Below are 15,419 nucleotides of genomic sequence, written 5' to 3' on the forward strand. Positions count from 1 at the left end.
AATACAGGAAAAAAAAAAACAAAAAAAAAAAGTTTTGTCTTTTTACTCCTTTTGTGTTGGCTCATGGTGTTTTTTATTTATTTTGTTTTGTTTTTGTTTTAGACATTTCTCATGTTTTTGAATTAATTGTGTCTATTCTTTTGACAATATATTGACTTTTTGTGGCCTTTTGTGTGTTTTACATGTTATTATATGTGTTTTTGTTATATTCTTTGTGTTATTGTTATTTTGTGCAATCTTTGAAGTCCTTTTGTGTATAAATGGTTGTTTATAGTGTCTTTTTTGTTTTGTGTTTTGTCATTTCGTCTATTTTTGTTGACGCTTTGTGCATTTTGCTGACACATCACAAAATTAGACCGAATGTGGTCCCCGAGCCGCCAGTTGCCCATGTCTGATTTAGAGGATTAAAGGTGTTATTTCATCCCAGTGATTATTACACAGAAACGTGTGACACGGTAGTACAGGATTAAAACGGCTTTATAATATGATATTGTTGGTGTTTCTCCTTGTGACGCTAGAGGGCGCTGTTAGTCAGACAGTCAATGTAAAGGCTCTGTTACTAGAAACACTCACAACAAGGAAAACAACAGTTCCTGGTGATTCATTTTGGAAGAAAAAAGTAGAATTTTACATTTAATTCAAATGTAAAATGCACATGTTAAATACAAATATTACAATTTAGGGTAAATAATTATTAAAAAAGGATACTTTTAAAGATCCCAAAGAAAAAACAATCACACATTTATTTCTAGGCTTTGTTTCTTGATGTCTTTGAATTTTCTTGTATATTCACAGATATGTTTAGTTTTTGTACTTCAGTATTTTAAGTATGACTTACTTTTATAACCAGTAACAATAATTCTATTTGAGTAAAATATATCAGTACTTTTACACGTCTGGTTTTTACTTCTCAATACGTCGTAAAAACAGGAAACATCAGAAATTATAAATATAATTAAAAAAGCTAAACCAATTTATTCACTTTTGACCTTTCTGTTTCAGTTTTTCAGATTAATGAAGCAAATATTTTTAGATAAATAAGTGGATATATAATTTAACTAATAATTAAAACTAAATTTCAAGATAAAATATACCAGAACAACAGTGAAAAGGAATATAAAAACAATAACAGGGTTACAATATGAAACTACCTAAAGGATGAAATAAAAGAAAAACACCAACATAAACCAGTTTAAAAAGCTTTTTAAATTATATATTGTTAAAAAGTGAAAGAAGAGCAACAATTTCATCTAGAACAGCAATAATGCATAATATCTATATAACGGTATAGAATATATTAATACTTACTCAATAAACATAATAAAAGGCCTATATTGTTATAGAGAATATTATTCATTTAAATATTCTCACGCTATATTTTATAATAAAAATATAACGAATGAAATGTGTGTAGTAAATATTTAATTGTATATTAATAAAGTTATGTACATGCATGTACATGCATGTGTATGTACATATGTTTCATGTGCATGTATAAACTGTATATTTATACAACTTTGTGTAGAATATATATTGAATGTGTATTGTAAAAATATTATTATTATTATTATTATTATTATTATTATTATTATTATTATTATTATTATTATTATTATTATTATTATTATTATTATTATTATTTTTGTTTTATCCAGAGAGCTTTGTTTTGTTTGTTGTGATGGGATATGTGTAGATATATAAGCTTTTGATTCAACCTACAGGCTCATTACTGGTAGTTAGATCAGTGTTTCTCAAATGGGGGTACGTGTACCCCTAGGGGCACACAATGGCACTACAGGGGGTACTTAAGAGAGACATAAAATAACAAATGAGCATTAAAATGATGAGGTTTTATGTTTATTTTTTAGTTAAAAAATGATGACATTGAATTTTACAACAAAAACACAAAATAAGAGAAAAATACAGTCAATAGAAACAAAAACAACAACACACAAAAACGACACTAAAACACACACAAAATAAGAGAAAAAAAAATAATCATTAATAAAAAATAAAAAACACACATAATAATGTTAATTAGAACAAGAATTATAAATACAAATGTCAGTTTTGGTTCCACATCAGGAGGGAATAAGAATAAATGATCAAAACTAAAGAAAAAAAAAATCTATTCAGGAGGAATTAAAATTGTTTAATTCACTTATTTATTAAATAAGATTATTCAAAATGTGTGTTATCACTCATTCATTCCATCATTATGATTTATAGATGTTTATTTTTTCACATAATTCTGAATAAAATGTGATAGTTGAACATAAGGGGGTTATTGAGCCAAAAAAGTTAGAAAAATCATTGAGTTTAATTGAGAATTGAGAGTTAGATTATTGAGTTTTGTTTGTTCTGTTTTTCTGAAGACTGCTTAAATAAAATTCAAAATTCAAAAATTTGAATTCAAATTTGTACGAGATATTTCAGAAGTCACCAACTTTAAGGTGTCGGTAGATATCGTAGACAATAAAAGCGTCGGAGGCAAATGAAAACACAATTCACAAATGACAAAACATGAGGAGGGAGGGGTTTAACTGACAGATGAACAGACAGGATGTGCTGCTAACAGGCAAACAATGTGGCAGTACAAAGACACACACACACACACACACACACACACACACACACACACACACACACACACACACACACACACACACACACACACACACACACACACACACACTCTGTGTTTCATTGCTCTTCTCCAGGGTTACAGCTCCTGTCGATTTGCAGCTAAAGCAAAAAAAGAGGCAAATATGCTTTGTTTCAGAAACAAAGATGCAGATTAGATGGGATCCTCCCAACACACACACACACACACACACACACACACACACACACACACACACACACACACACACACACACACACACACACACACACACACACACACACACACACACACACACACATTTTCCAACAACGCTCAGAAGACTGAAGAGAATGAAGTGAATTGTAAAAATCCAGTGACAACATTTACCGTCACAGAGTAAACAGTAAATGTAAATAATGAGGAAAAGAAAGACGGACTAATAACGAGTGTGTTCTACACACACACACACCCAGAGGATGAAGAGGAAAAAAAACCATGTGATACATTTGATAGACACAACATTTTTTTTAAAAAAAACCTATTGTGTGTGTTTCTAAAATAGGATTTATGGCATTTGTCAACACACACACACACACACACACGCACACACACACACACACACACACACACACACACACACACACACACACACGCACACACACACGCACACACACACACACACGCACACACACACACACACACACGCACACACACACACACACACATCCAATTTTAGAAAAACTACTTCACTTCCATCCAACAGTGACATATTTTTTTATAGAGGTGAGAATTAATTAATCTAAATTAATTGTCAAACAATATTTGACACGAGAAGCAACGTTTTCCAGTTTGAATGTATGTTAATATATGATTGAATCAATAAAAAAAACAATAAATGATTAAAAATGATTATTTCCATCACTGAGCGCTAACATAATGTGTAATATTAATAAATAATATTATGATTACATTGATCACAAAGCACTAACTTATATTTACCTAAAATGTATTCATGCTTTTCTGGATTTTTAGTAAACTTTCTAAAACAAATGTGTTTTTGTATTAAAATTAAACAAACATGACTTAGTCCAGAACATTCCAGAGAAATATAAACTGAACAGTGTAAAATATTTATAATATCTGTTGATATCATGAAATAAACAGAACAACTGATGAAGATGATGAATTTAGTCTGAAATAGTTTTTCTACATAACAGTTGATAAGTTGGGTCAGACGATGCTATCTGTAGCAGCACTTCTAGCCCCGCCCACATCCTCTACCACAGAGTGGTCGACTGTCACTACAATCATTTATCACTGACTTTGTTCATTTGTCACTCATGGATTTATTATTGGTTCTGAACCCTGTCTGAGTGTCAGTGTGGATTGGAGACACTGTCTGCTCCACTAGGACCATTGTCCCTGTTAGCTGCTACATGTTAGCATTGAGATGTTAGCTGCTACAACATGTTAGCATTGAGGTGCTAGCTGCTACATGTTAGCATTGAGCTGTTAGCTGCTACAACATGTTAGCATTGAGGTGCTAGCTGCTACATGTTAGCATTGAGCTGTTAGCTGCTACATGTTAGCATTGTGATGTTAGCTGCTACATGTTAGCATTGAGATGTTAGCTGCTACATGTTAGCATTGAGGTGCTAGCTGCTACATGTTAGGATTGGGGTGCTAGCTGCCAGATGTTAGCATTGAGGTGCTAGCTGCTACATGTTAGGATTGGGGTGCTAGCTGCCAGATGTTAGCATTGAGGTGCTAGCTGGTACATATTAACATTGAGGTGCGAGCTGCTACATGTTTGCATTGAGGTGTTAGCTGCTGCATGTTACCATTGAGGTGCTAGCTGCTAAATGTTAGCATTGAGGTGCTAGCTGTTACATGTTAGCATTGAGGTGTTAGCTGCTACATGTTAGCATTGAGGTGTTATCTGCTACATGTTAGCATTGATGTGTTAGCTGCTACATGCTAGCATTGAGGTGTCGGCACCAGGCAGCATTAGCTGGGGGGGGGGGGGGCATTAAGAAAATTGCGAGGGGTTGATGTTTCGGTTTAAAAACCAAACAAGCAGTTTTTTCTGTATTAAAATTAAATCTCGTTCTATTTTATTTCACCACACAGAGGAGACACACAGACAAACTTTTATTCTGCTGCATTTATTAAAAATAATCTTGTATCATATTGTCCATCTCACAGTGATGGTAGAGGTGTAATTTATGTGTCGATGACGTTTCGTTAAACAGTTATTGATGCTGGAAGTCTGAATCTCTGAATATCTGCTAATTTTACCAAACAGTGTTATGGTCCAAATAGTATCCAGATAATCTGGTGACTTTTGCTCCCGGTCCGGACATAAAAAGAAGAAATGCATAAGTCACATTACTGGTGAATTGAAATGTTATTAATACATAAATAAATTAAAAAAAATAAAAATAAAAAATGGATGTTGCGTAAAACATGCTCATGTGTGGAACCAGAGGTGGTGTAATGAATCTACTGGTGCCCCTCATTTCTTATGATCAACTTCTGTGTGTGTTGACGGCTGTTGTTCGCGGTATTTATAACAATAATAATATAATATAATATTTTTTTTACTACCTTAAAAAAAGCTGTAATTTTTCTTTGCAAAAGTGTTAAATGGTAAAAGTTCTAATATTGTTCCTCAGAACAGCCTCACAGTTAATAGTCAGTCACCAGTTAATTTAGATACTATTTGGATCGTAACACTGCAAAACAAAACATAAACTTGAGCAGCTTTTTAGGAGCTAAAACATCCACAGACTGAATGAAAACATGAGCAGGACCAGAAAACTGCTGAAATAAATCCTATTGTGTGAGGAGACCTGGTCCAGGACCTGGGGAGGGAAACCAGGTGAAGTGGACTTCAGTTCTCGCTCTAATTTCCCCATAAATATCACACAAACAGAACAAGTTAAAAAAAAAAAAAGAATGCAGAAAAACGCTGTTTATCTGGTTTTTGTTTTTTCTGTATTTCTGTTTGGGTCTTAAATCAGAAAAACGAAATAACCACACTGTGTATTTGTTATTTTGGTTTGGTTTTAATACGGAATAACCAAAGAATGAAGAGTACAGCATCAGATGACTCTGCTCCTCCCGACCACAGATGTAGGTTTAAAATCCACTTTTTACAGCGTTGTTCTGTGAGCTTTTTACACATTTCTCACCTTTGTAAATGACAATCTTCGGTACTCTATAAAATCTATTTTCCTTTTCTCGGTTAGAACGATTGGAGCAGCCGAAACTACACAAAATATGGGCATTTCAATGATTTCAGACAGAAAATTCTCAAGCTTCCTGTTCTCCATATGAATTTAGCGCTCTAGCTTTGTCGCGATGCAGTAACGTGAGTGATGTCACGTGAATCAACAGAGCAGGCCATAGACATATACACATTACAACAGCTCTAGGGTACGTTCAATAGCACAAACGTTAAACAATTACACCACAGATTATTATATCTATGGAGCAGACTCCCGTCCGCTGTCAGTGAATCAGTTGATAGCCAATCAGATATCTCTGATTAATAAAAAGCTCCACTGTTGTGGCCGGGAAGTGTGTGTGTGTGTGTGTGTGGGGGGGGGGGGGGCACAGTAGGTCAGCTGGGGGGACACTGCCCGCGAATGCCCCCCCACGACGCTGACACTGCTGCTACATGTTTGCATTGAGGTGCTAGCTGCTGCATATTTAGCATTGAGATGCTAGCTGCCACATGTTAGCATTGAAGTGTTAGCTGCTACATGTTAGCATTGAGATGCTAGCTGCCACATGTTAGCATTGAGGTGCTAGCTGCTACATGTCAGCATTGAGGTGTTAGCTGCTGCATGTTAGCATTGAAGTGTTAGCTGCTAAGTGGTAGCATTGAGATGCTAGCTGCCACATGTTAGCATTGAGATGCTAGCTGCTAAATGTTTGCATTGAGGTGCTAGCTTCTACATGTTTAGCACTGAGGTGCTAGCTGCTACATGTTAGCATTGAGGTGCTGGCTGCTACATGTTAGCATTGAGGTGCTGGCTGCTACATATTTGAGCTGCTAGCATTGAGCTGCTAGTGTATTTTTTGATTGAAGTAACTTTTTATTCAAAATATTTTTTTGAAATTTTTATTTAAATGTTTTTTTTTTTTGTATTTTTCAATGCATTTTTTAAAGTTAAATTATTGAATTTTAGGGGAAAAATCTCCCTCCATTCTTCACCACTACGATCTACAACTGGACCCAAAAATTCCAAGTACTTCTTTAAAAAAAATAATGTAAAATAAATAAAGAGAATTTCAACATTTTTTGCCCTAATTTTAACTCTTCAACATGAACATTAATTTTTGTATATTTTATGAGAGCTATGAGATGACTTATTTTTTTAAATAATGGTATGTATTAAAAAATGTGAATATTAATTACTATTAATAAAATATTTAGTTTTAATGAAGAATTCATGTTTTTCCCTTTGATCAAATCATCCATGCACTCAATACATTCCTGTTAAAGAACAATCCCCCACTAAACACTGCATTTAAACTGTTGCATTAAACAGGTCAAATGCATTTTAAAGTCACTGTAGTTGTTACATTACACATCATATTCATCACATACCTTTAACTAAACTCTAAATGGACATTTAAGGGTTAAGTAAATACTATGAATCTGTTTTTTCTAAATATTGTAATTCCATCAAAGTTATATTAATGAAAATCAAATAGTAACCACTTTGGTTAATGTATGATAAAGTCTTGTTGATGAGTTATTGTTCTATATTTAAATGTACAGTATAAACTATAGCTGGGTTTCATGTTAAAGACCCCATTTTCCTGCTGACACGACACTTCCAAGCTGTTGAATGATGAACATGCAGTGGGTCTCACTTTTTGTTGTCACTTTTTTTTTTTTTATCTGTGAAAGTGTTAGAGTTTGGCTCTCACCTAAAATAAAATAATGAAAAGTGTCTGAATCAGACACCTTGTTTCTGTCAGCAGGACATCGTCAGATCACAGCTAACATCTGATTCTACAGCAGATAAAACATTTGAGAAATAACAATGTAAGGAATTCATAACAATAAAACACTGGATTTAAACAGATTTAACTTGACAAACTTATTAGAAAATAAACTGCATACTTTCTGACTTTATTAGCTGTAACTCAACATATGGAGGTACATTTGTGTCTTTAATATTTAATAAAAAAAAAGGTTTACTTCGATCACAAAAAAATACTTTTTTTTGATAAATTTTAATTTTTATTGAAATATGTTTTTTAATTGAATAATAAAAACACAAATGTACTACCCATAATATGGACCAAGTACAAAAAAGATGATTTTTCAAACAAAAAAAAATATTCAAATTAAATATTTGGGTTTTAAATATAATTTTTCTTGCTTTTGAACAATTCTTTTTTTTTTTTTGTATTTGGGCCATGTGTCATTGGTGCAGCACCTTGTCATTCAAACATGTCTGACCAATGGGGAAAGGCTCCGCCCACTGCAGAACGTTTGTGTCAAGAGCTTCAAAACTTTTTTTCATTTCAATCAAAGACATTTTTTGGGTCTCAATGTATTTATTCACATTCAGACACTTTTTTTCTTTGATATAATTTTTTTTAATGAAATTAATTCTTTTAGTTGAGGTATAAGTTTTGTTTGAATTTTTTTATTGAATAATAAAGACACACATGTACTACACATAATATGGCCTAAATACAAAAAAAATTACATTTCAATAAAAAGAAAAAAAAAAAAAATCTCTTAAATAAAAATATCGACTTTTTTTCAACTGAAAGATAAAAATAATTAAAGACAAAAAGTGTTCAAATGCAATTGTTTATTATTTATATATATACATATATATTTTGCATTTTTTTAAAAAAATTGTATTGAAAATATAGATAGATTTTTTTAATTGAATATTAAAAACACAAATGTACAACCCATAATATGGCCCAAATGCAATAAAATATGACTTTTCAATAAAGAAAAAAATCTTCAAGAAAAATAAAATCACTTCAATCAAAGAAAAAAAGTGTTAAATGCAAAAACAAATATTTGAAACTGAAATAATTGCATTTGAATAGCGATATCATCCACATTTTATCCTCTCTGCACATTCTTTGCCCTTTTCCACCTTTGTTTCCGTTCCTCTCCCACTACCCAAGGTTGATTCCATTAAGCGATCAACAACAGCATGTGTTGAAGAACAAATAAAGGAGGCGTGGTGAACAAATGATTAGTATGCCGTGAAAAGTACAACATGTTACTTATTTAGCATTTAGATAGCTATCTGTTCTGAGGAGCCAGCTTCAAAGTTGAGCTGAGTTTAGGCGACGGGGATTAATTCTCTCCGCTGCATGCTTCATTGAATCTCTCATTACCAAAGTTGGTCTGAATTGATGTTAGATTTGATTGAAGATTAGAGCACTTAGCCAATCTTGCTTTTCCTCGTGTATCAGGCTTTTTTTTTTCGAGCGCCCGCCGGTCAATACCCTCACTTTTATCCAGTGTCTGCTTCATTTAAACTTAATCAACTCCATCAATGAACTGGAACAGCCAAATGTCCCTGTAACAATAGCTTTTGTTGGATAATGCTTTGGTCTTATTCCTAACCGGGTGGCGATAAACCCGAAATTACACTATGATGAACTATTTCAATCAATATGATAATGGAAATTGGCTTCTCGGGTGACTCTTTGCAGGGCTTAAGGAGGCAGGCTAAAGCTTGTGTGACATTAATACATCTCCATACCCACCACAACCCCCTCCGCTCACTTTATTGTCCCATCTTTCCAGTGACATTGACTGCACCATATTGCAAAGCGCCTGCTACTTTAATGATCTATCTGCACTGGGGAGCGCTGACGTTCCCACACATTGTTTTTCCCCCAGTAAATTATTGGCTGTATACTTTGTTTCCTGTAGTGGCTCAGCGGGATGTAGATCAATCATGGATGGCACGGCGACTACGCTGCCACATTTGCTGCTCATTTGGACGTTTTTGTCCTTGTGTGGCATCCACTGCCTGCTTTACGCTCCAGTTCATCATATTTATACTGCCACCAAAAGACCAATTTCAGCACCCTGAGCGTGGCAAACGTGCGGCCCCCCCATCTGTTGCATACTAATAAACACGTCACCTTGAGGGACAATCCACGAGTGATCACGATGATCGACTGCCAACTCATATGTCTCACACCATAAACCTGTTTATTTCAAAAGTTTCTCCAAAGACAATCATTTTAAAATTCATAACCCCACCTTTTTTTTCAAGAAGTGATTGACTGCCATTTTGCTCTTATTTCTGAGGCAAAGAGCAAAGACGTCGTCCATCGTTTCTTGTTTTTTACAAAGAAAACGCACTGATTGGTTCTTGAATAAAGGGCTTTTCATTATCTGATGTGAATTCCCCTGAAGCTCGCTTCACAAAGGAGGTTCAACAAAGCCCAGATCTGTTCCATACACAGAGATTGAGATTCTTGCCAAGGGGGCAAAAGAAAAAATAAAAAAAATCAATATTCAAACCGTATTGAGATTTGCGCCAATCACAATATGTGTAAAATTAACAATAATGCAAAAATGATGAGTAATATAATTGATATTCTCAACGACAAAAATTATCGTTGACACTTCGTTAAATGTTGTAAATTCATGCTAAAATCTGCAGTACCATACATGAACTGCTGGGGTCAGTGTCGCTTCACCATTTACATTGTGAAGAACAACAGAAGAAGAACCAACCTAAAGTCTGAAAAGTTTGGGACCATTTCACTGAAAACTTATACTAAACACCTGAGGTAAAAACAACACCTGTGACATGAAACCAACAGTAATACGTTAAAATCAAAGCAGCAGAAATCTATTAAAAATAAATCAATAAAAAATCTCAATAACATATCCTTGAAAGGAAGACAATAGTCACATGACTAGAGAGCCAAAAATAATTTGTATATTTAAAAGAACAACAAATTAATTCATATATATTTTGTACAGTTTTATGGCACTTAAAATATTTGAATATGGACATTGTATTTTTTCAAATGATTTTGGGAAAACTTGAGACCACTAGGTCTGCGTATGGTCCGTTCTAATAGTCTCAGCAGAAGTTCTACCAGGTCTGAGATTTTGGTCTTGGTGGTTTGAGGGGAATAGGGAGTGTTTTAAATTTTAACTGCAAATTCACTATTTTTACAAGTTTGGCCTAAAATTGTTTTAATTATAAGATCTGTGTTTTAAAAAAACACATTTGTTTGCACCATATTTGTTTCATGGCCTTTTAAAAATGGGACTACTTTACAGTTTCACAGCCTGTGTTCCTCCATCTTGAAATCATGTGACTGATGATGTCACACGGCCTCACTGCCTGTAAACATCCCATTGTTTTCTATTAGAGTGAAACATTCAGCCTGATTTATAGATCATTTAACAGCTTTTTAGATCATTTAGAAGCTTAATGAGTCACAATAACAACGTGTGCTGCTTTAGGTTGCTCTAAAAAACAGGAAAAGGTAAAGATGTCGATGCAAATCTCTTTTGTTTACAGAAAGAGAATAAAAACAGTTGAAAATAATCTGTGACCACAGGGGGTGACAGTTCCAACTCTGAGGTTTGGTAGTAGACAATGAAGCAGAGAAGAAGAGCTTTCTTAAGGGACCTTTACTCTCCCTTAAACAGTGCGCTGACACGCTCTGGTGGCTGAAGTTAGAGAGTAAATCACAGACTGAAGAAGTACTCCCACCAAAAAAGACTTTTATCCTCAGGTATGCCTGGAAATGAACTGCACATATTCTCTCCACCTTGGATATGCTTCTCTAGGTTTACACATGATTTATTCGTCTGTTCTCACTCTCACTAACACCAGTACGCGGGGCGGACCCTGCAATGTCACAGACGTCTGCTTTGAGTCCACGGACCTCTGTGGAGTCCGTTTGCCCCCCAGAGTATGTTTGGGCCTTCAGACCATCCAGTTCGGCCCAGAGGAGAAAGTAATAAAAGGTAGAAAAAACATGAATTATCTATCTGTAAAAGCAAAAAAGGTGTGTGTGTGTGTGTGTGTGTGTGTGTGTGTGTGTGTGTGTGCATGTGTGTGCGTGTGTGTGTGTGTGTGTGTGTGCGTGTGTGTGCATGTGTGTGTGTGTGTGTGTGTGTGTGTGTGTGTGTGTGTGTGTGTGTGTGTGTGTGTGTGTGTGTGGAGCGAGTAATTTGGTGTAGCAAAACGTTCAAAACGTTATTTTTAAGATTAAGGCCCTCTGGGTAATGAGCGCGGTATTGAGCGCACTACTTCCGGTTCCGGGTTCATGACGCAGTTTGTTTGGCTTAAAAAAAAAAGAAGGTCAAGATTAAAAACGTTTTTGTACTGATAAAAGTTATTTAAGTTAAATATTCATGGTTATTTAAATTTATTCCCGTGATCCCAAACTTCCTTTAAATCGTGGGTCATTGACTCCACTTCCTCCTGTGTCATGCTATCGTCAGCACATCAAAACAGAAGCTCTATGAATAAGTCATTTGAAACCATCAGCCACTGGTGAGTTTCTTACCGACAAGTTTCCCATTGTTTAAACCATAAAACTGTCCGTGTAATTGTTCAATAACGCGCTGTTTCACTAGAGTCTGTATTGAACTCAACCCGTTCAATTCTCCATCTGGAAAACTGCAGATTCTCTGTGGTGCCGCACATGGAAGTTAAACTCTGAGCACTCGGTTCAAATCAAAACAATGATTTTTGTTTAAAAAACAAAGGCAGCCAAATTTTAGATAATACTTACATTTTCTTGCTCACTCATGTAGTTTGGAGCTTTACTTTTTGTTTTGTTGCTTTTGTGATTGGCGCTACAATGGCTATGGAGTTTGGTTATCAGCGTCTCAAATGTTTCACGGGAACACACACGCCACACATAAGGTATTTACAATAAAAAATATAATATATGAGTAAAATAAAACAGAAAACTAAACAATATTCATACAAAAAGTACACAAAACGACAACAGAATAAAAATATGAAAATGAACAGCAAAAAAGATACAAAAATACACAAAATGACTCCAGAATCACACAACAATAGCAACAAAAACAATTGTACAAACAATGCACAAAAACACAACTGAAAGATAAAAAAATACACTCAACATACATTACAGAAAAATACACCAAACAAGAACAAAAATACACTAATGACTCAAAATACAGAAAACTAAATATTTATACAAAAAATACACAAACAAATTCTCACTACAATGACAAGAGAAACAATAATTATAGGAAAAATGCACAAAAACACAAATACACATAATGACTCCAAAAAACATAGATTACAGAAAAATACACCAAACAAAATAAAATATAAAAATAACAACAAACACATTTATCATGTTCATGTCCCATAGAATTAAACCAGATAAATCACACACATTATTTTACTTTACACTCACAAATAAAGCCCTTTATAACACTACATAGTACAGAGTATATACACCTCTTTGTACATCCAACCTTCAAACACATACTCATTTGGTCATAATTGACAACTCTACTAAAGCTCCTCCCACTATATGAATACATACTTCCAACAGGCACTGTACTAGTCATTTTAAATCACAAATTTAAATAACTACATTCTCCTGAAATAATTTGTCATAATTTCCAAAAATTAAATAAAATTATTCTAAAAAGATAGACTGCAATTTTTAACACCGGGGGGGCAATGCTCTCCCTGCCCTTCCCCCGCAAATTCTGTAAGAAAACATTGTAGAAGATTCAAATACAATACTCAAATTCAAACAACCAAAAACATAATCCTGCTAAATGTGGTTACACAATCTGGATATGACTATGTTGTAGAAGACTCCCATAGTCCTTTTATTCTGATGAAACCTAATGTAAAATAAAGGACCAAATATTCCTCCTTAACACTTAATGTGATTACAGTTAATGAGCTTTTCACAATAATGGTTCTGTTATTCTCTCAGGTTATCCTCTGATGGAGAGGAGAAGGTGTTGTGTGACAGGTAACACACATTGCCTTCACTACAAGTGTTAATTAGTCACATTGTATGTGCGGTGTCGCCCCGACAGGGAGTAAGAGAATCTCCATCATCGCACACGATAGTCCAGAAATACAGTTACAACATTTACTTAAACCAAAAGATGTAATTAGTCATTTAAACATTGAGCGTAATCTATGAAGGCTTATTAGTGTTAAAATAAAATCTACTTTAAAACTTTTTGATGAACGAGACTTCCTACTTGTTTTTACCAAAATTCATATTTATTTTGCCCAAACGAGAAATACTCATTCGTGGTAACGAAATACCAATTTGTGAACAAATTGGTATTTTGTGGCAATAAATTAGTTAATTTTTTAAATGAAACTGTGTGTAAACCTCTGCCTATCCCACGCCTTCTCTTCCTTGCTCTGTTTCACCAGACATGTTTTATGTTTTTATATAACTTTGGTCTTGCTGCAGTCTGCTCTCCATCACACGTGTGAACTCGATTGTTACCGCTACGACATTGATGTTTTTAACTACAGTAGGTTTTGCTAGCCTGATCCGCTCTAGGTTTCTGTTGCGTTCACATGAGCCCAAACGAATGTGAAACGAATCCTAGAGCGGTTCAGATGCTCGAGGATTCACCGCCCGTGTAAACGCGATGTAGTTTCCATGTCACCGTCACCTTGAAAACATGAAAACAGGCGTGTCGTGACACTCTGGAATACGTTGTTTGCCTTTGTTTCTGTGTTTTTACTCTGGGTGCTGGAAGTGATGTGAGAGGACAGACGTGCACAACAGATCCTGCACCTTTAACATCAAAGCTCTGTGCTGCAGTATTAGACACACACACACACACACACACACACACACACATCGACCTGCCTGCCAAACAGAAAGCATCCAAGACAGCCCAGAATATCAAACTTTACAGGCCCCTCTTCCTGTCTTCTTTCTCATTCTCTCAGGTGAACGGGGGCTTGAGTGATAGAACCGGAGGCTTTCATCTCACCCACAGTGTAAATAGCTGTCATGTTTGATTGGCGTTCTGACGGGCCCATGTGAAGCTTCAGAAAGAAGGAAAATTTAGGCAGGACACAGAGAATAATGGAGACTCTGTTAAAACTAAAGAATGAATGAATGAATGAATGAATGAATGAATGAATGAATGAATGAATAATTCCTCCCAGATTAGATGAACCTCTTCAACTCCAATGGACCCGCCGGCGGGGGCAGCTCCAGCTTCCATGACTCTCACCAATCTAAATGTTGTAAAGAATGAATGAAATCACACATTCTGTACCTCTCTGTAATCCTAATAAACTATAGAAGCTAAAACTGTAGCTAACCCAACACACACCAGGACATTATGTTCAAAGAGGGAAAAGTCGACAACTTGGCAAACTCAGCGTTTTTCTACTGCTGAGTCACAAAATAAACACAAATCTCTATAACAAGAGCCTACGTGAAACTACAGGCTGAGCTGAATCCACTGATATACAGGTCGGATATGTTACGTACCAAAACAACGCCACAAAATCAGAAAATACACAGTGGATAGACTCAGCAATGACGAAAAATGGCGTCTAACTTTTGTTGTTTCTCCTCAAAAGTTGCTCTAATGTGCATAAAACTCCATATTTTGATTAATCCAAATTGTGTAGTCAGACAGATACCGCCATTACACATATCTGAGCACTTTTAAATGTATTTCTGCTTTTACAGCCTTCGATAATGAGAACTGATGTAAATCTCTTGTTTTGGACTAAGGCAGCCACCAGTAGCACCTTTCTGATTCTAATGTAGGGGTTAGGAT

The sequence above is a fragment of the Gouania willdenowi genome, chromosome 4 (assembly GCF_900634775.1).
Source record: "Gouania willdenowi chromosome 4, fGouWil2.1, whole genome shotgun sequence".
Classification (NCBI taxonomy): domain Eukaryota; kingdom Metazoa; phylum Chordata; class Actinopteri; order Blenniiformes; family Gobiesocidae; genus Gouania; species Gouania willdenowi.